This window comes from Phyllobates terribilis, unplaced genomic scaffold, assembly GCF_046119375.1.
Source record: "Phyllobates terribilis strain yellow unplaced genomic scaffold, ASM4611937v1 Scaffold_89__1_contigs__length_6337102, whole genome shotgun sequence".
NCBI classification, from domain to species: domain Eukaryota; kingdom Metazoa; phylum Chordata; class Amphibia; order Anura; family Dendrobatidae; genus Phyllobates; species Phyllobates terribilis.
In genome coordinates, this window is record NW_027362849.1 from 1,360,672 (window position 1) to 1,380,231 (window position 19,560).

Consider the following 19,560-nt stretch of genomic DNA (forward strand, 5'->3'; position numbering starts at 1 on the left):
ACCCCCTACGTCCCTACGTGTAATAACAGTATGTCTGGGGGGGCGATCTAAATGGACAAAATTATTCACCTGCCGCAACAACCTGTTCCACCCCATACCCCTAAACCCAAGCCAGCGAGTAACAGCTTTCTCCCTTGAAGCACTGAGTTGCCTTCCATCTCGTCGTATGTCTGCCCACACCGCGCCCAGTGGACATAGGCGTGGCCCATTATCCAAATCAATAGAGGGAAACCTATCCAGAAACAACATGTGATCAGAACACAACAATACACATTTTTTTCACAAGTTAACTGTCGACTCCGGTCTCACGCAAGACAAAATCCGCCTCGATTCCCATCTCCCTACCCATTTTACAATATTCAAATTCAGGACGCAAGCCACCGCCTCCATAGCGGCCCCTATCCGAAAAGAATGAGGGGCACAATTACACGGATCCAACCCCAACTTGTTCAAGCACATCCTAAAAAAGACGGTGAATTGATACTGCAATAATGTTCAATCTTCGTGACACAACAATGGTACGTCTGAATTCTGCCCCAGTCCCCTGGAGGACTCAAAAGTTTTTAAAGGACACATCCCTGACCCTTGCACCTCTCCTAACCATACCTTTTTTTCCCCTTCCTAACTGGTCTGTTTTTGAAAGCCTCAACCAAAATTCAACACCTTGTTTTGTTGCAAACACATCTCCTGCTAGTACCCCCCGCCTTTCTTCTTAGATGGAGCTACTAGCTCGCTAACCCTTAGGTTTTTCCTGGGCATTTTTTGGGGCACTAACAGGAAAAGCCTTACCTCATACTCCGAGCTACAAATACCTCCCAGTTCCTTTCCCAAATATTTCAGGAGCTTAAACGAAACCGGGTGCTGATCATCCCTCTGTGCCCGCCCCCTACGAATACCCTTAACTGCTTGCTTCACTAGGAAATTCTTTGTCAGATCCCTACCACCCCTGATCTTAAAGCCGAATGCCAAAGCTGCAATCAACCGATTAACCTTGAGGCCCCTCCCCTAACCGTAGGAGCAGCAAGCCTACCTGATCTTCTTCAGGCAAGGTATTTTTGATACCCCTCAGCCGACCCTCCCACAGCCCCCAAGCAGCTTGATAGGCCTTCCATGTGCTAAGGGATATGGATCATTTAATTAATGGTTGGGCTGCACAAATACCAAGTTCCATAAGTGTTGTGGGCACTCGAGCCCCCTCTCCTCTGCATCTGGGGCCAGCGACCGAAAGCGATCCCACTGGAAACGAGAAAGGGCATCAGCAATTGAATTCCTTTCAACTGGAATGTGAGAAGCTGTTATACATTATTAAACATTCCAATGCCAGTTACCGTAACACCCTGATTACTGGTGGAGAAGATGCCGTAATATTGTTGATCGCCAACACTACCCCCATGTTATCACAGCGGAAACTAATCCGTTTGTTTTGAAATTGATGACCCAACAGTGTCACCACAAACATTATTGGGAAAACTTCCAGCAACGCTACGTTTTTTAACAGCCCTTCCACTCTCCAACTCTGGGGCCACTCCCCTGCACACCACTGGCCCTTGAAATAAGCGCCAAAACCTGTGCTTTTGTGTCCACTTTGTCTGTTACCTCTTCCATTATCAAAACGCCCATTATACGCTTCGAGGAAAGTGTCCCACACCGACAAATCTAATGTAATGATGAAGAGCCTTTACCCCCGCCGTTGCATTTACCAGCTTCTGGAGAAGACCCTCCCCATGGGCATTACCCTACATGCAAAATTCTACTTGCCTAGCAGCGACTGTGTCTCCCTCAATGTAATCTTTTTCAGCCACCTAGCCCTTGCCACCACCACTTTCTCCTCTTGTAATCTGAGTTTCCACTTCTCTGAATCAATAACGATCCCCAGAAAACAAATACAAGACGCCAGGCCCTCGGTTTTTTCAGAAGCCAGGGGGACTCCAAACAGCTCGGCAATCAATTTCATGGCATGCAATGTGGATTCACACAGCGGTGAATCCTTCGGGCTGAAACACAAAAAATCGTCCAGATAATGAATGATTGGTACCCCCCAGACACGTCTCGGACAACCCATTCCAGGAAGCAACTGAATGCCTCAAACAAGGAGCAAGAAATGGAACAGCTTATTGGCAGGCAACGATCTATGAAATATGCTCCGTCCCAGAAACAATCCAGCAGTCTAACGTTTTTCCTTATTTCTTGACCCATCCCACCGCCTCGTCAAAAGAGGTATAAAACAACAGAACATAATTCTGTTGCAATTCCATCATTCACCGACCTACCCCTTGGATAAGAGACATGATGAATTAACCTAAATTTGTTGGGCTCCGTTCTTGCAGGGAAGATGCTCCTGGTGCCGTCCGGGCTCCACAGTCGGCGATCCAGCCACTTGCTCATCCAGCCAGCCAGGGGGGTGATCCATTGCCGACATCCTAAGGGTCTCCAGCAGCAATATTTGGTATTGCCGCATCTGGAACGACCTGACCTATAAAACTGTCCCACTAGTTAATCTCTTTAGTTAACATGGTAAAAAAAATAAAATAAAGCAAAAAACGATGCTTTATCATCATACTGCCAAATAAAAAATGGAATAAAATGCGATTAAAAAGACAACTGTAAATAAATATGGTGGCGCCGAAAAGGTCATCTTGCCTCCCCCCCAAAAAAAAAGCCGCCATACAGCTCCATCAGCTGAAATTTAAATAAGTTATATCTCTCAGAATAAAGCAATGCAAAAAAAAATATTTTTTCTATTGTGTAAAAGCACCAAAACATAAAAAGAAGATATCAATGTGGTACCGCTGTAAACGTACTGACCCGAAGAATAAAGCTACCTTATCAATTTTACCACACGCAGAACGGCATAAAAAAAATTTCCTGAATTGTTGGTTTCTGTTTATTCTGCCTCCTAAAAATCGGCATAGAAAGCGATCAAAAAATGTCACGTGCCCGAAAATGGTACCAATGGAAAAATTATAGCTCTCTAAATATGGCGATGCAAAAAAAAAGGGATTTTTTAGTGTGTGACAGCTGTCAATCATAAAAACCCAATATGAATCTGGTATCGCTGGAATCGCACCAACCTGGAGAATAAAGTCATCTAATCACTTATACCGCACGAGGAAAGCTGTAAAAAATAAACTCTAGGGTTAAGATTGTGCTGGGATTAAGGTTGTGCTAGGGTTAGGTTTTTGCTAGGGTTATGTTTTGCCAAATATTTAAAGGGCTCGGATGCGGCTTTAAAGAAGGCAATTAATTTTTATTATAATTAAATGATTACAGAAAATAGGAAATAGTGTGATATTGCGTACACCTTTGCATAATATAAATCACAAAGGTAAAGTACTTACAGCGCACACTATACAGGAAAAACTTCACCAGGAGCAACATACATCATCTGTCTGGGAGACATCAGCCGTGAGGAGCAAAATAGCGAAGACCAAGAAAAGTCCTGGGATGAATCCACACTGCGTCGTCGGGGCATCCCCTTTTAGTCCACAGGTCAACAGGCTTCTGTCTTAGCTGAAAACTTCACTAGCTTATATCTTGTTTAAAAACAAAATGTTTGCGTAACCAAATGTTACACAAGTTCTGACAGAGTCTATTTGTTCAATATAGTATCTTTCTTCTGAGTGACCAGCTCTTCCGATGTCACTTAACACCGATCAAATATAGTTATATGAATAAGTTTGGGCACCCCTATTAATCTTAAGCTTAATGTTTTATAAAAATTGGTGTTTTTGCAACAGCTATTTCAGTTTGATATATGTAATAACTGTTGGACACAGTAATGTTTCTGCCTTGAATGAGGTTTATTGTACTAACAGAAAATGTACAATCTGCATTCAAACAAAATTTGACAGGTGCATAAGTATGGGCACCTCACCAGAAAAGTGACATTAATATTTAGTAGATCCTCCTTTTGCAAAAATAACAGCCTCTAGTCGCTTCCTGTAGCTTTTAATGAGTTCCTGGATCCTGGATGAAGGTATTTTTGACCATTCCTCTTTACAAAACAATTCCAGTTCAGTTAAGTTTGATGGTCGCCGAGCATGGACAGCCCTCTTCAAATGATCCCACAGATGTTCAATGATATTCAGGTCTGGGGACTGGGATGGCCATTCCAGAACATTGTAATTGTTCCTCTGCATGAATGCCTGAGTAGATTTGGAGCGGTGTTTTGGATCATTGTCTTGCTGAAAGATCCATCCCCTGCGTAACTTCAACTTTATCACTGATTCTTGAACATTATTGTCAAGAATCTGCTGATACTGAGTGGAATCCATGCGTCCCTCAACTTTAACAAGATTCCCGGTGCCGACATTGGCCACACAGCCCCAAAGCATGATGGAACCTCCACCAGATTTTACTGTGGGTAGCAAGTGTTTTTCTTGGAATGCTGTGTTTTTTTGCCGCCATGCATAACGCCTTTTTGTATGACCAAACAACTCAATCTTGGTTTCATCAGTCCACAGGACCTTCTTCCAAAAAGAAATTGGCTTCCCCAAATGTGCTTTTGCATACCTCAGCCGACTGTTTGTGGCATGCTTGCAGAAACGGCTTATTTCGCATCACTCTCCCATACAGCTTCTCCTTGTGCAAAGTGCATTGTATAGTTGACCGATGCACAGTGACACCATCTGCAGCAAGTTGATGCTGCAGCTCTCTGGAGGTGGTCTGAGGATTGTCCTTGACTGATCTCACCATTCTTCTTCTCTGCCTTTCTGATGTTTTTCTTGGCCTGCCACTTCTGGCCTTAACAAGAACTGTCCCTGTGTTCTTCCATTTCCTTACTATGTTCCTCACAGTGGAAACTGACAGGTTAAATCTCTGAGACAGCTTTTTGTATCCTTCCCCTGAACAACTATGTTGAATAATCTTTGTTTTCAGATCATTTGACAGTTGTTTTGAGGAGCCCATGATGCCACTCTTCAGAGGAGATTCAAACAGGAGAACAACTTGCAAGTGGCCAGTTTAAGTAGCTTTTCTCATGATTGCATGCACCTGGCTATGAAGTTCAAAGCTCAATGAGGTTGCAAAACCAAAAAAAGTGCTTTAGTAAGTCAGTAAAAAGTAGGAGTATTTAAAACAAGAAAATGATAAGGGTGCCCATACTTATGCACCTGTCAAATTTTGTTTGAATGCAGATTGTACATTTTCTGTTAGTACAATAAACCTCATTTATAGGCAGAAACATTATTGTGTCCAACAGTTATTACATATATCAAACTGAAATAGCTGTTGCAAAAACACCAATTTTTATAAAACAATAAGCTTAAGATTAATAGGGGTGCCCAAACTTTCATATAACTGTATATCACCGGAGATGAAACATGGCAAAGGCTCCTGGTACCAGATGTTTTACCATTCTATAAACACAGCATATTCTTACCAAATATTGTTAACGAATATAAACATGCATCGTTCTCACTAAACATTAATAAAAGAGCTATGTGGCACTGCTTGATACTATAAACTAAACATTGATAATAGAGCTATGAGGTCCAGGCGTTTGGAAAATTACAAGGCTAACATAAGCTGAACTGTTAAAGGGTTCTTTAATCACTTCGCACCAGAGCCCGTTTTTGCCTTCGTGACCGGGCCATTTTTTTCAATTCTGACCACTGTCACTTTATGAAGCAATTACTCTGGAACGCTTCAACGGATCCCCCTGATTCTGAGATTGTTTTTTCGTGACATATTGTACTTCATGATAGTGGTAAAATTTCTTTGATATCACATGCGTTTATTTGTGAAAAAAATCAGAAATTTGGTGAAAATTTTGAAAATTTTGCAATTTTCAAACTTTGAATTTTCATGCCCTTAAATCAGAGAGATATGTCACACAAAATACTTAATAAATAACATTTCCCACATGTCTACTTTACATCAGCACAATTTTGGAACCAACATTTTTTTTTGTTAGGGAGCTATAAGGGTTAAAAGTTGACCAGCAATTTCTCATTTTTCCAACAAAATTTACAAAAACATTTTTTTTAGGGACCACATCATATTTGAAGTCACTTTGAGGGGTCTTTATGACAGAAAATACCCAAAAGTGACACCGTTCTAAAAACTGCACCCTCAAGGTGCTCAAAACCACATTGAAGAACTTTATTAACCCTTCAGGTGCTTCACAGGAATTTTTGGAATGTGGAAGAAAAAAATGAACATTTAACTTTTTTCACAAAAATGTTACTTTAGACCCCATTTTTTTTATTTTCACAGGGGTAACAGGAAACAATGGACCCAAAATTTTTTTGGGCAATTTCTCTTGAGCGTGCTGATACCCCATATGTGAGGGAAAACCACTGTTTGGGCGCACGGCAGGGCTCGGAAGGGAAGGAGCGCCATTTGACTTTTTGAATGTAAAATTTGTTTGAATAATTAGCGGACGCCATGTTGCATTTGGGGAGCCCCTGATGTGCCTAAACAGTGGAAACCCCCCACAAGTGACACCATTTTGGAAACTAGACCCCTTAGGGAACTTATCTAGATGTGTGGTGAGCACCTTGCACCCCAAGCTGCTTCACAGAAGTTTATAATATTGAGCCATAAAAATAAAATTTTCACATTTTTCCCACAAAAAATGTTTTCCTTTCCCTAATTTTGTACTATCATAAGGGTAACAGGATAAATTGCACCATGAAATTTGTTGTACAATTTCTCCTGAGTACGCCGATACCCCATATGTGGGGGAAAACCACTGCTTTGGTGTACGGCAGGGTTCGGAAGAGAAAGGAGCGCTATGTTGGCTGGGATAGGCAGCAGACACCATGTCACATTTGAAGAGTCGCTGACATGTCAAAACAGCAGAAACCCCCACAAGTGACCCCATTTTGTAAACTACACCTCTCAAGGAATTCATCTAGGGAAGTAGTGAGTATTTTTTAATTTTTAAATTTATACCATTGGGCAGTGAAAAAAGCATAATTATATTTTTACCACAAAAAAATGTTTTACCCTCAGATTTTACATTTTCACACAGGGCAATGGGTAAAAATGGTGCCGAAATGTGTCACACAATTTCTTCTAAAAGTGGCAATACCCCATATGTGGCTGTATCGTACCGCTCAGCCATATGGCGAGATCTGGGGGGGACGGAGTGCTATTTGACAATTGGAGAACAAAATATTGTAGAATAGGCATTTGGATTTGGGAGCACAAAATTTTTTGAATTTCTTTTGGGGGGCAAGGGCCATTTTGCTTTTCCAGAGCCTTTCTGCTACCAGTAACTTGGAAGTCCCTTATATTTTTAACAGATGACGGACCTGAGTGGGGACTAGCTTTTTTTGAGGACTGAGTTGAAGCTTTTATTGGGAACATTTTACGTAACATTTATCCGGCGCTCTAGGCTGAGCACTTACATCGGGGTTTCCATCTAAATTTCCAAGTGATGTAATTCAGATGAAACCCCTGCGGGATCCATTCACTGTAATGAGGCAGCAGAGTTACTCTGGACTCCATCTGGCCTCTGTTTAGCGGTGTCCTTTTTTTCAGAAGTGCACAAAACTGTGGCCAACCGCACTTTTATGCACGCCTAAAACAAATGACACCGTGGGATCACAGGCCAGAGGGCATCCACAGTGGCCTATATCTGCCTCATTACAGGGAATCTTCCGTCATGGGTTCCGGCTGAATCACATATTTCAGAGATTTACACGGAAACTCTGGCGTAAGTGCTCAGCGCAGAGCGCAGGATAAATGTGTGCCGAGCCATACTGCGATCTTTGGGAGACATAATAAACAAATCAGCAGGTGAAGAATTGGTTTTATTTATTTTTTACGCCGTTCCTAGTGTGATATAACTGATTAGATTACTTTATTCTTCGGGTCGGTGCGATTACAGAGATACCAGATTTATATCGGGTTTTTATGACTGACAGCTGTCACACACTAAGAGACGCTTTTTTTTTTGCAAAATCTAGTTTTTGCATCGCCATATTTTGAGAGCTATAATTTTTCCATATTTCGGCCGACAGAGTCATGTGATGGCTTGTTTTTTGCGGGACGAGTTGACATTTTTTATTGGTACCATTTGTGGGTACGTGACATTTTTTGATCGCTTTCTATTCCGTGTTTTTGGGATGTAAAATTAACAAAAAACAACAATTCAGGAATTGTTTTGAGGTTTTTTTTTATGCCGTTCTGCGTGTGGTAAAAGTGATCAGGCAGCGTTATTCTTCGGGTCAGTACGTTTACAGCGATACTACACTTACTGTATATTTTTTTATGTTTTGGCGCTTTTACACAATAAAACAATTTTATAGAAAAAATATTTTTTTTGAATTGCTTTATTCTGAGAGGTATAACTTTTTTATTTTTTGGCTGATGGAGCTGTATAGCGGCTTGATTTTTGCGGAACAAGATGACGTTTTCAGCGGTACCATTTCTATTTCCATTTTGCTTTTTCATCGCATTTTTTTCCACTTTTTGTTTGGCGATATGAGGAAAAAGCATAGTTTTTTGCTCCGTTTTTTATTTATTTTTATTACGGTGTACACATAAGAAGTTAATTAGTGTGACAGTTTTATAGCTCGGGTTGTTTCGGACGCGGCAATACCAAATATGTGTACTTTTTTTATTTTTGCATAACTATATGGATTTATCGGTTTAATATTTTATTTATATATTTTGTATTTTTTTTTTAACAGTTTCAAAACATTTTTTTTAACATTTTTACTTAGTCCCTGTATGGGACATTAATTTTTATTTTTCTGATCCCTGATCTCATGTAATGTAATAGACATGTATTACATTATATGAGATCTTCACTTCATAGATCGCAGCATATAGAAGACAGCAAAGGGTTAACATCACTGGGACCTGATCTAATCAGGTCCCGATGATGTTCCCTGTCAGAGCTAACGCTCTGCACCGCTCTCACAGCGCTTGCAGGACCCAGGGGGTCCTGAGCACTGCGAGACCACCCACCGTTTTTAAACGTCCGCGCTGTACAGAGCCCAGGCAGCGCGGACGTTTATCTACAGTGGGCGGTCGGGAAGCGGTTAAAGACAGGCTACCAATATGGATTCCTGATGGACATTAAAAACCTTAGTACTATAAACCACCCTTGATCATCTGGAAGCCATATATCATTTACATACAATACCATATCTCAAGAGAATATCTTCAGCAGATGAACGACACGTTGCTATAAAAGAAGGAATACATTGTATACAACAGCATAAGGCGATACAAGCACAGATTATAGCAAAAATTATTCCTAAAATATAGCGTAAATAACCAAAATCAGGCAACCAATAAAATAACCAATCCCACCATTTACCATTACTCTGTGTGATGTGATCAATGTCATCATGTAACTGATCAATCTGAAATTGCAAATCCTGACTATGATCTGACAAGTTAAAACAACACATACCTTCAAACTCTTCACATCCAAGGTGGTGAATTAATAACAAATAATCTATAGTCGCTCTATTCTGTAAGACAGCTTTTCCGGTAAATTTGTAAATCTAATAATATATCTTCTAAGGTTCTACTGGTAGCATTTATTGATCTAGCTACAAGACAAGAAAATCTCCCTACAGTCATAGCAGCATATGGGACTATGGCAGGAGATCCTACAATCGTAAGGGATAACCCTAGAATTTCTGATTTAGTTAAAAGGTTTACATTATACTTATAGGGAAAATATATATTCTTGTACCCTGTTAGCCAGTAGATAAAAAAATATTTAGATTTGAGAGTCTTCAGTGGTTGATACCTTTTAATGGCTAACTGAAAAGATGGTAACAAATTGCAAGCTTTCGAGACTACTCAGGTCTCTTCATCAGGCATAGTATACCATAAAATCTGAAGAGTCACATATTTATACACAATAAGACATACAAAAAAATGCAATAGGTAAGACAGGTGATGAAAAGCAGAGTTATTATGGAAGAGATAAACAGATCTGGCTATAAATATTTTAGCAGTTAATAGATAAAGAGTGTGAAGGTTTTATTGTCCTGCGATTAGGTACAGTGTTATGATGGCCTCACAAGTCTGAGGAGCAAATTCCTTAGTTGATGTAGAATGACATAAATCCATGCGACACATTCATTCCTGCTCTGAAAGTGTTAAAGGTCACCATCAGTTTATATTCTGAAATTCTTCAGACCCCCAGCTGGACATTTGGTACATATAATTAAGTACACTACATTAGATGTGATGCAGCTGAACGTACCTGGGATCTTATAGTCCTGATGTGAATTGGGAATCTTTATCTTGTCTGTGGTCGTTATAAACAGACAGGTTTAAAAAAATTTCTGGTTGCAAGGAAAGGTTACTGTGCGCCACGGTTGCGGCGGTGGGGCCGCGTCACTCCATGGCCAGGCATGTAGCGGGGATGGCGTCCCTGACGACGGGGGCGGTACTTCCGATCGCGTGACTGTGGATCATGTGACGCCTCTCCATGGTGACTGGGATGCGTCTGTAGGAAGTCAGGTGATTGGCCTGTGCGCGCCGCTGGATACTTCCGGTATGGCGGTATAGCATGCGCACACTTCACTAATTGTCACAGGGTATATTAGGGTGGGTGATCAGTATGCATGAATACCCCTTGAAAAAGGTTCTTACCGAAACGTGCGTCGGGGTGACGCCAACAGCGGTTCGTTTGGTGGCCAAGTGACTATCCAGGTATATGTTTGAGCAATGCCATTCATTTGAATATGGGGTATGTTCTTTAATAACCATAATTTATAAGTATTCTGGATGTCATAATTAGATTTAAACAAATTGGGAGGATGAAATACTCTATATTTTATTGACAAATTTACATGCAACATTTATATATTGGAGATAGAATGTATATATTTTTTTCATTACCTCCCCTTAATCATCTACTATACGTAGGCTCACCAATTGTGGCCGCTGTGTCACATGGTTTTTATGGTGTAACTTTGTAATCCAATAGTTTTGGTCTCCAGCATTGTGTCCACATGATGTGGTCTGTTTGTGCATAGATACGAATTGTTTTGATGTGGTATTTATATTTTCAATAAAGATATTTTTATGAATTTGTACGAACTCTAGTGGCCATCTTTTTTTCTCTGCTCAGCAGAGACCTCCTAGTATATTTATATGATGGTCCGTTCTGACTTAAAGTCCAGCATGCAATAACATGGGTCCATATGGATTTTATGTACTTCAACCCTGTTTATTGATTTGGTTCTTTAGCCTTTCATTTCCTGTAGATATATGTTGTTATCAAATTCAATGTAATTGTGTGTGAGGATGAATTCTGTAAGTTTGACCACAGAATCAGCAACAATTCCTGTATTTTCTATGAAGATTTTGCAGGCATTTAATCCATCCTTGTGTGGGATATTAGAATACAAAGATTCCACATCCATGGTGGTCAGGATGGTTCCTTCTGGTAGAGGACCTATTGCTGCTAGTTTATTCAGTAGGTCTGTCATGTCCTGAATGTATCTGGGTGTACTCTTTACCAGTGGTTTAAGAACACACTCTACCCATCCAGAAACTTGCTCAGTAAGGGTGCCCACACATGAAATAACTGGTCTTCCTGGATTTCCAGATTTGTGGATTTTGGGGAGCATATAGAATGTCCCTATTCTTGGACTCTCTGGTATCAGGTCATCGGCTCTTATGGATTCGTGAGGCAGACAAGATACCAACTTGTTTAGTTCCTTGTAATAGTCCTGTGTAGGGTCAGACTCCAGTTTTTTGTAGTAGCGCGTGTCCATCAGTTGTCTGTTTGCTTCCTTCATGAATATAAACTGATGGTGACCTTTAACACTTTCAGAACAGGAATGAATGTGTCGCATGGATTTATCTCATTCTACATCAACTAAGGAATTTGCTCCTCAGACTTGTGAGGCCATCATAACACTGGACCTAATCACAGGACAATAAAACCTTCACACTCTTTATCTATTAACTGCTAAAATATTTATAGCCAGATCTGTTTATCTCTTCCATAATAACTCTGCTTTTCATCACCTGTCTTACCTATTGCATTTTTTGTATGTCTTATTGTGTATAAATATGTGACTCTTCAGATTTTGTGGTATACTATGCCTGATGAAGAGGCCTGAGTAGTCTCGAAAGCTTGCAATTTGTTACCATCTGTTCAGTTAGCCATTAAAAGGTATCAACCATTGAGGACTCTCAAATCTAAATATTTTTACATTATACTTACAATCTTCAGCTAAACAGGAAAATCCCCTCTTTGGACGTTTAGCTTTATGGGATGGAAACAAAGGATACATCATTAGGGCTAATCTAGAAATAACACATGGCCCACCTATTATGTTAGCTGAAATATAATTAAAAGTTGTATTCCCACAAGAAAACATCCACCCCTTGGGCAATTTTACATGTTGTATATGTGAGAGAGAGAGATTACTGTTTTGTTGCACTTCATGTTTTTCGCTACCTCATTCTCTTGAAATTTTTATCTGAACGTGAACCGCACATGATATGTTCATTGTGCCTTTTGTTACCTTCTATTTTTACCTATTTTATTTTGATTACAAGTCATTTGATAACATAACTCAGCAGATGCATTATTTTGAGTCTTTATAGTTATCATGTCTTCAGTAAGGAAGTCCTCTCCAGTACAGTTTATACAAGCGTAATACAGGTTATATGTATCATTTTGGATCACATCTCCTTCAATCTCCTCATCTTGGACAAACCCCCCTATTGAGTTTGTCCACAGTTGTAAGGGAGTTGGTATAGCTACCATACAATTCTCTAGTATATTGGTAGCGGTAGCAGTTTTTGTCATACAAAAATGGCTCATGTTCATCAATTGTGCCAAGTAACTCCATAGGTTCTGTTTAATTTTACACAATGCCACATTTTCTTTGACTGGCACTTCTTCTCTTTGTTGATACTACGGTTGGGTAGAGACAGAGACCGAAAGGACCATGCCTGTAACACCGATCAGCCACCATCTCCATATTTGAATTGGACACTAAAAAGAAAGAGCAGATTTATTATTCTCTGAGATAACACCTGTCTGCTGGAATATGTTCCCATTTTTCCTGTCCTGGCTTCATCACTATTAACACATTACCTGCCCCTCTAGCAATCACCTCTGCAGGCTCTGGGGGACCTTTATCCCCAGCTTGTTTTACCCATGTTTTTGCACCATCATTTAAAGAATGACTGGAACCAAAATCTTTATCTCCTCTGACAGTTATTACTGTGGGGGCTGTTCCCTTGATCACCTTCATTTTCTGGATGGATAAAATCAACAATTGAGCTACCCTGTCTCCTTTTTGAATCAACCAGTCACTATCCCCACTATTCAGCAGGAGTACCTTAATTTCACTTTGATAGTCCTGATCTATCACTCCTCCCATCACCTGAATTCCCTTTAAGGCTAAATCTGACCTTGGAGCTATAAGACAAAATGTTCAGGAGGCATTTGTAATCCTATAGCAGTTCTGATTGCCTTTATAACTCCTGTTCCAATCTGATTTCCTCATGGGATTGTAGATCTAATCCTGCAGCTTGTGGAGTAGCCCTATAGGGTCCTAGTGCTCCCGTCTCCAATTCCCAATAGAGAACCGTCTGTTCTGTGGTAGAAGCTTTTAAGGGCATTATCTGTAAATTGGGGGTAATCATCCTCATTGATGGTGTTTCCTGTTCTCCAATTGGCCTGTTAAGAATGTTAAGGGCTTCATTTAAATGTTTTCTCCACCCTTTGTAAGTTCCATCTCCCAATTTCTTTAATTGTTCTTTGAATAACCCATTCATCTGCTCTACCAATCCTGCGGCTTGGGGATAATATGGGATATGAAAGATTCACTCAATGTTATGTTCTGAGCAAAATTCTGCAACCTTCTTGTTCCTGAAGTGACTACCATTGTCACTCTGAATTTGTTACGGAATTCCGTAGTATAATACTATGGTTTCCATTGTTTTGATCGTACTGTTGGCATTGGCCGCTTTACACGGACAAGCCATCATGTACCCTGAGTATGTATCCACAGCCGTGCATACATACACACATCCTCCATCTTGTGGAAGGGGACCAATATAATCCACCTGCCAAATTTGTCCAGGCAATTTGCCTCGGGCTATATGGCCCCTAACCACATGGGGAATAGGTCTCTGTTGTGAATGTTGACACACTGGCCATTTCATAATTGTTTCCTTAATTACATGTAACCTGAGGGGCACTCCTCTGGTTTGTGCCCATTCATAAGTAGCTTTTTCTACAAGATGCCCACATTTCTGATGTGCCCATTGAGCCAATCCAAGTTGCTTTTCAGCTGAGTCAGGCTCCTCACTGGCATCAGCAACTGATATTTTGGAATGTTCATCCGCTATTGAATTGAAGAGTCTTTCTAGGTTATCTGAAGCACAATGGACGTCAACGTGAAATACAGTCACTTTAATTCTTTGCACAATTGCCCAAACATCTTGCCACAGTTCTTTCCCCCACACATCTTTGCTGTATATTTTCCAGCATATGGAGTGGGACAGACTTAGGTCTATATCATCAAAAGGAGTATTTGGCTCTGATCTGATGAGTGTTTATAAATGATGATGGAATAGCAACCTCTATAGGTCATGGGGAATACTAGATGAATCTCTAAATAAAAGCTACAGCAAGAGAGACACTAGAAGAAGATTTATTTGTTGATTTCTCAGTGGAGTAAACAGAAACTGTTATCTGTAATGTGTTATACATAACCATATATTGGCTTGTTAACTTGTGTTGCCCCTGAAGAGCCGCTACGACAGTTTGTGGTGAAACGCGTCGGGCATTAAGCATTTTTCGGGCATTAAGCATTTTTCATCTGAAAGGATGGTTATAGTTGAAATTGGGTACTAGGCATCTTCCTTTGAGTGGATGGTTATAGATATGTCATACTGAAATCATCTAACCAATATACTACTTGTTTAGGTATACCTAGGAGAGTATAGGCTGACCTCGGACAATATAACTACTAACAGTAGATGGGAAGCTGAACCATGATTATAATCTAGGTTATTGGTTGGGGTTTTTTTCTGTTTGATTGGTAATTAGTATACAATGTTTAGTCTGTTAGCCTGTGAGTCAGGGTTGTTTTGTTTTTTTGCACAATTGTTTGGTATGTTTTTAACTTTATACCTTAATAAATATATAATTTTAAAATGTCTTCCCTTTAGTTTATATACTGTGATTGGTTAAGATTAATAACATTTATTGTTGTGAGCCCCTATTCTTATTTTGCCAATTAATGACCAAATTTACATGAGGGCGTCTATCTATGTGGAGGGCTCGGCCAAGAAGTCAATCACTTGTGTCTCCCTCTGACTGGGAAACCTCTCTGGGAGAAAAAGTCAACTCCTGTCGCTGTGTTTTGACCTCCTGCAACAGCAATTTTACTTCAGCGTAAAGATCCTCAAACCCCGGCGCTGTGGGTTTCACTGGGGACGAAGTGGGAGTGGGCCCTCCCGCTCTCTCCGTGTCCAACTACGCCCACGCTGTGGGGATCCAGAATCTTCCACTGTCACCTTTTTATTTTGTGAACTTCCTGATTTCTTATGAAGCCCTCGCTTTTGGTATAATTTCCACATTTCATCAGTACTAGTGATGGGCGAGCACTAAAATGCTCGAGTCGAGCAAATTGGAATGCTCGACCCGAGCAATGAGCCCAATGTAAGTCTATGAAAAATTCGAACATTTTTCAGGCGGCTCCCCCCGGAGGTCTGCAGAGGCCTAAAAATTGCCCAAATCGATGGGAACAGTGCTCAAATGACATGGGAACAGCATGGGGAAGACCCCTGAAAGCATTTCTGACTCCCAGGTCACTGCTGTGAACAACGTTGTCAGAGGTATTACGCCACTTTTACGAACTCACAATAAAACATACAAAAACGAAACCAAAATGGATTTTCCTGGGAAATATGTTAAGGAACATCCTTTACAGGGTAATGACTTGTATATAAGGCAAAATAAATAACCAAAACCAAAAATACTCCTCCACACCAGCGTTTTTGATGCCTTTTTGCATTCAACTGTGACAAATGCATTCACCGGGAGATGTAATTTTAATATTTTACAACCTTATCTGGCCATGTGGTGTGTGACACATCATCAGACACATCCTGTTTCATTTATGAAGGAGGCACTCTGAAAGTCACAAAGCCTATTTTTATAGGGTTATCAGGCGGCCTTTTCTATTCTTAAAGGGCCAGCAGTCGGCCCTTACCATTCTTAGAGAGCCATCAGCCGGCTGTGCTTTGTTGTTCCCATTACTAAAGAGTGGGTCTCCTATACTATTATTGCGTATGCAGTGAGTGGCAGGGCTGCACAAAATTTGGACGCACCCCAATACCCCTTTGAAAATTTGGACGCACCCCAGTACCCCTTTGAAGAGACTTAGAGGAGGACCTCCTGAAAACAATGTTCCCATTATTAGAAAGTGGGTCTCCCATGCTGTTTGCCTATGCAGTGAATGCAAGGGCTGCCAAACATTGGGAGGCACTCCAATGTCCCTTGGAAGAGACGTGGAGGTTAGAGGGCCTCCTGAAAACAATGTTCCTATTAATAGGAAGTGGGTCTCCCATTGTGTTGGCCTATGCAGTGAATGCAAGGGCGCCAAAAATTTGGAGGCACTCCAATGCACCTTGGAAAAGATGTGGAGGAGGGCCTCATAAAAAAATGTTCCCATTAGAAAGGAGCGGGTCTCCTATACTTGTAATGCCCATGCACTAAGCGTATGGGCTGACAAACATTTACCCCTGGGGGGGTATAAATGAACATATTGAAGACCAGAAGCAAATATCCAAAATCAGGAAGCGTATACCCATGTGTGGCTGTGAAAAGATGCATGGGAATACACCTCCCAAAAAAAGACACTGGATTTAAGTTTATGTTACGCTGCTATCATGGTGGTGTTAAGAAGTCTGGCCCAATCCAGCCCTTGTTCATTTTTATAAGAGTCAGCCTGTCAGCTTTTACAGTTGACAGGTGGATGCTCTTATCAGTTGTAATTTCACCAGCGGCACTAAAAACCCTCTCTGATAAAATGCTAGCGGCCAGGCAGGCCAGGACCTCCAAGGCGTAGAGAGTCAGTTCATTCCACGTGTCCAGCTTGGATATCCAATAATTATAAGGCACAGAGGAATCATGGAGGACATTGGTACAGTCGGCAAGGTACTCCCTCAGCATCTTCCCAAACTTTGCACTCCTTGTGAGAGTAACCCGCACCTCAGGGCCTGTGCAATGGGAGGGGCTGAGAAAACTCTCCCAGAACTTTGACAGTGTTCCCCTGCCTCTGCTGGATTGGAGTTGTGTCTCTCTCGGCTGTACTCCTTGGTTGTCCAATGAACTGTGACCTCTGCTGCCAGCGTTTTCAAAAGGGAATTTTTTTAATAGTTCCACAACAAGGGCCTTCTGGTACTGCCCCATTTTTGTAGACCTGTCCGCCTCAGGAATAAGAGATATAATGTTTTCCTTGTAGCGTGGGTCTAGAAGTGTCATCAACCAGTAATGACTGTCACCCAAAATTTGGAGAACGCAAGGGTCACGGGAAAGGCAGCGTAACACAAACTCAGCCATGCGTGCCAGACTGCTAACAGGCAAGACTTCCGTGTCCTCACCAAGAGGATGACTGATCATGCTCTCCTCCTCCTCTTCCCTGTCCTCAGGACATCCACGCTGAACTGACGGTATGACAGTTGTGCAGGTAGTACCGTCTATAGCGCAAGAAACTAGCTCCTGTTCTTCCTCCTCCTTCTCTTGCTCATTGTCACCCAATCCCCGTTGGGATGAGATGAGGCTGGACTGTGTGTAATCATCCTGTATGGTTCCTTGCTCCATCTCATTGTGCTCCGCCTGCAATGCATCCTCTTTGCTTCTGAGCAGAGAGCGTTTCAGCAGACAGAGAAGCGGGATGGTGACGCTAATTATGGCGTCATCACTGCTCACCATCTTGGTGGAATCCTCAAAATTTTGGAGGATGGTACAGATGTCTGCTATCCATGTCCACCCCTGAGGTCTTGTGTGGAGTCTGAACTGAATACAGCCTTGTTGATGCTGGTAGTGAACAACTGCCCTCTTCTGCTAACAAATTCTTTCCAACATCTGCAGTGTAGAGTTCCAACGCGTGGAGACATCACACACCAGTCGATGAGCCGGAAGCTGCAAACGCTGCTGAAGCACGGCAAGGGCAGCGGTAGCTGTACCTTACTTTCTAAAATGGGCACACAGGCGGCGTACTTTGATGAGCAGATCCAGCAGCTCTGGGTAGGTTTTGAGAAACCGATGAACCACGAGGTTAAACACATGGGCCAGGCATGGTACATGTGTGAGCTCGCCTCACCTCAGAGCCGCCACCAGGTTCCGGCCATTGTCACACATGACCATGCCTGACTGTAGGTTCAGTAGTGTCAGACACAGATCTGCTTGCTTTTTCAGAGCTGTCCACAACTTTTCAGCATTGTGCGGTTTGCCACCTAAGCATATTAGCTTCAGCACAGCCCGCTTGGCTGAGGCAGTGCTTCCAGCTTGTGACTGATGAAGTTGACGCGCCCCCTGGGCCATATTCTTTAGGGGAATACCCGGAGCCGGATCAGATGGGGGTTGTAGTCTCCGAGTGGCGGTGACCCGGTCCGTGCCCAGGGCGTCAAGCTCAGTGTGTGGCAGTCCTTACTGATGTTACTAAAGTTCTTTATGTCGACTACGCCACCCGTTGTATTGCGGTCACTACGGCCGCCGCTGCAGCAGGGTCCACTGAGGCTGATGGTGTGTGCGCAGCTTAGGTAGTATAACCCCCAACGGGAGGGGTATAGCCTCAGGGGGTCAGGTGCAGAGGATGGTGGTTGTAGAGGTGCAGAGAGGATGGTAATGAGAGACAGAGTCGGGTTCTGCAGTTCAGGGTTTTTACTTACTGCTGTTGTTCCGGTCACTCCGGCCTTGAGTGACCACCCGAGCCGTGCTGCGTCCACCAGGTCCTGGACTCTGCCAACCCCCAAGTAGTTCTGGAGCGTGGTTCTGAGCTCCCTTTCTGTCCTGTCCTCGTCTCTGGCCGTCCCCACCAGGGATCCACCTATGTCCGGCTCCCTCGGGCCTCTTGTTGGTGAACCCTTGTCACTGGGTTCCCTGACCCTACTCGTGGTCTGCCTTCCGGGTGGATTTAGTGGGTGGTCGTGGCAGATGCTGCCCACGACCTCCGGTCTCTGGCTGAGGTGTGCTGTAGCCTCCACCAGCTTGGGATCCGGTACCCTGTTGCCAACTCTTCACCCTCTGGTCTGATTTGGGTTCTCAGAGTTCTTTCTTTCTCCCCCTCTGGGTCCTTCGTTCTCCTCTCTCTCTCTCTGGGCCTGGGGCTGCTCTGCTCTTCTGCTTCTTTCCTCCACAACAGGCTGGCTGGTGACTGTCTGCCTGTCAGACCCTCTACAAAGACCCTGTTCTAAGATGGTTCCCACCTTATATACTCCCTCTATGTGTGAGCTCAGGTGACCAGCACCCAATGAGCTCCTAGCACTACCCAGACTGCTCCCCCTATCTGCCCCTACACTACTGGGATATTCCACCCCCCTCCCACTCCAGCCAAGGACAGACTCGATCGTACCTGCACATTTCTAAGTGGGAGT

General features: G+C 42.4%; 1 long non-coding RNA gene across 1 annotated transcript in view; it reads right to left on the reverse strand.

The window, feature by feature from the left end:
- Nucleotides 1-12,375: 12,375 nt before the first annotated feature.
- The window catches only part of LOC141197823 (uncharacterized), a 33,520-nt gene continuing 26,335 nt past the window's right edge, over nucleotides 12,376-19,560 (reverse strand). The window contains exon 3 of the long non-coding RNA XR_012269861.1: nucleotides 12,376-12,937. This is a non-coding gene — a long non-coding RNA (uncharacterized lncRNA). The remainder of the gene's footprint in view (nucleotides 12,938-19,560) is intronic.